This window comes from Chrysochloris asiatica, unplaced genomic scaffold, assembly GCF_000296735.1.
Source record: "Chrysochloris asiatica unplaced genomic scaffold, ChrAsi1.0 scaffold00038, whole genome shotgun sequence".
In the NCBI taxonomy this organism is placed as follows: Eukaryota; Metazoa; Chordata; class Mammalia; order Afrosoricida; family Chrysochloridae; genus Chrysochloris; species Chrysochloris asiatica.
In genome coordinates this window covers 14,131,456-14,133,992 of record NW_006408556.1, presented here as the reverse complement: position 1 = coordinate 14,133,992, position 2,537 = coordinate 14,131,456, and positions in this window count along the sequence as shown.

Here is a 2,537-nt window from a genome sequence, read left to right as displayed (position 1 = left end):
CAAGCAAAATGAAATCTTTGACAACTTCAATCTTTTCTCCACTTATACGGATGTTATTTATTGGTCCAGTGGTGAGGGTTTTTATTTTCTTTACATTGAGGTGCAACCCATACTGAAGGTTGTGGTCTTTGATCTTTATCAGTATTTTATTAATTTTCAATATCAAGGTTGTATCATCTGCATATTGCAGGTTGTTAATGAGTCTGCATCCAATTCTGATGCCACATTTTTCTTCATATAATCCAGCTTCTTGGATTATTTACTCAGCATACAGACTGAATAAAATGGTGAAAGAATGCAACCCTGGTGTATACCTTTCCTGTTTTAAAACCATTCAGCGTCCCCTGTTCTGTTCAAATGATTGCCTATATGCAAGTTCCTCATGAGCACAATTAAGGGTTCTGGAATACTCATACTCTGCAATGTGATCCATAGCTTGTCATGATCCACACAATCGAAAACCTTTGTGTAGTCAATAAAGCACAGATAAACATCTTTCTGATACTCTCTGCTTTCAGCCAAGATCTATCTGACATCAGCGATAATATTCCTCGTTACATGTCCTCAGTTGAATCTGGCTTGAGCCTCTGGGAGTTCCCTGTCAGTGTACTATTGTAACTGTTTTTTTGAGTTATCTTGAGTAAAATTTTACTTGCATGTGATATTAATGATACTGTCCAATGATTTCCTCTTTTCATTGGGTCACTTCTCTTTGGAATGGGCACAAATATGGGTCTCTTCCAATCAGTTAGCCAGGTAGCTTGTAAATTTCTTGGCATAGTTGAGTGAGTGCCACCAGTGTTGCCTCAGTTTGTTGAAAAATTTCAATTTGTATTCCATCAGTTCCCAGACCCTTATTCTTTGCCAATCCCTCAGTGCAGCTTGGACTTCTTCCTTCAATACCATTGGCTCTTGATCATGTTACTTCTTGAAACGGTTGAACGTCAACAATTTCTTTTTGGTACAGTGACTCTGTGTATTCCTTCTATATTTTTTTAAAACTTTTTATTGGGAATTGAGTGAAGGTATACAGAGTAGATCATCTGTTTTACATTCAATAAATTGTATACTTTGCTTCATAACAATGATTACAATCCCTTCCATGTACCAACAGTTAACAATATTTATCTCTGTTCACTTTAATATTACATTCTCCTGGGTCTCCAAGTGCCTTCATCTTTCCTCCTTTTTGTGTGTTGACTGTCCTGTGACCCATATTGACATATGTCTACCCTCTAGCCCATGAATAATTTCCCCCTCCACTCACAACCATCATAGATTCTTGATTTTTTTTTTTACTTTCAATCAATAATACATTTTGTTTCATTTCACTGATTACACTCCCCTTCCTGTAACAACAGTTACCCTGTTCTATTGTGTGACTTCCATTTTACATCTTATTTTTCCCAAATAAACAAAGCAAAAATATTTGATGTACACATACAAAACAAAAATATATTTTCTTTTCAATTTCCAAAGGGCACATTTTCAAGGTAGCATCCGGCCTACAGGCACACAGCCTTTCTCAGTCCATGGGCCTAGTGGAGTCCTCAGCTGCTCTGTATCTCCATTCCATGGCCTCTGCCACTGTCTCAGCTGTTGCCACTTTTCTAGATAGGATATCATGCTCCACTCATACTCTTGATGGTCTTGGGATCCTCTGTTCTTGAAATGAAAGATTAACTACTCCCCTCTTTTAGTTATACATCTTCTACAATTACAGTTGTGACAATCACAATGAATCCTGCTAACAATTACAATTGAATCATAAAATCTTATTAGCATCATCCCTCATCCCCTTTCATCAGATCCATCTGGAGAAGAGGGAATCTATTCAGTGGGGATTCTACCTTACCCTCCTCATTCTGAAGCTTAGCACACTCACTTCCCTCTTCTTTTGATGCTTTCTGCATCATTCAATATTTTGCCCAATGAATCTTCAGTATTACAAGTCTGTTCTTTCCTCAGATCTTTCAGCTTGAGAAATGCTGAGACTGTTTTTCTCCTTTGATTATCTAACTAGAGGTCTTTGCACATTTCATCATAATATTTGATTTTGTCTTCTTGAGCTGCCCTTTGAAATTTTCCATTCAGCTCTTTTTTTTTTTTTTAAGGTTTTTATTGTGGATTGAGTGAAAGTTTATAGGGCACATCATCAGTTTCACATTCAACAATTCATAAAACTTGTTTCTTTACAATGATTATAATCCCCTCCATACACCATCAGTTAAAAGTATTTCTCTCTATCCACTTTAGATTTTTAAAAAACACACAAACAAAAACTCCTTCTTGAAACTAAACTCCCTCTTGAAACCTTTTAAGCCAGGCACTTCATGCCTTTATTGCCTCTTCATTTTAGATAGCCAATGTCTAAGTTGCCCATCCCTATGTACCCTGTGCACAGAGCAGATAACATTGATACTTGCTTTGAAGACTCTTTCCCTCTCTGTTGGTATTTAGAGTAACTACCGTTCTGAATATAGGTCAGGTTCATCATAAAGATGTATCTTCTGTCACTGTAGCTGTTCCAGTCTGCT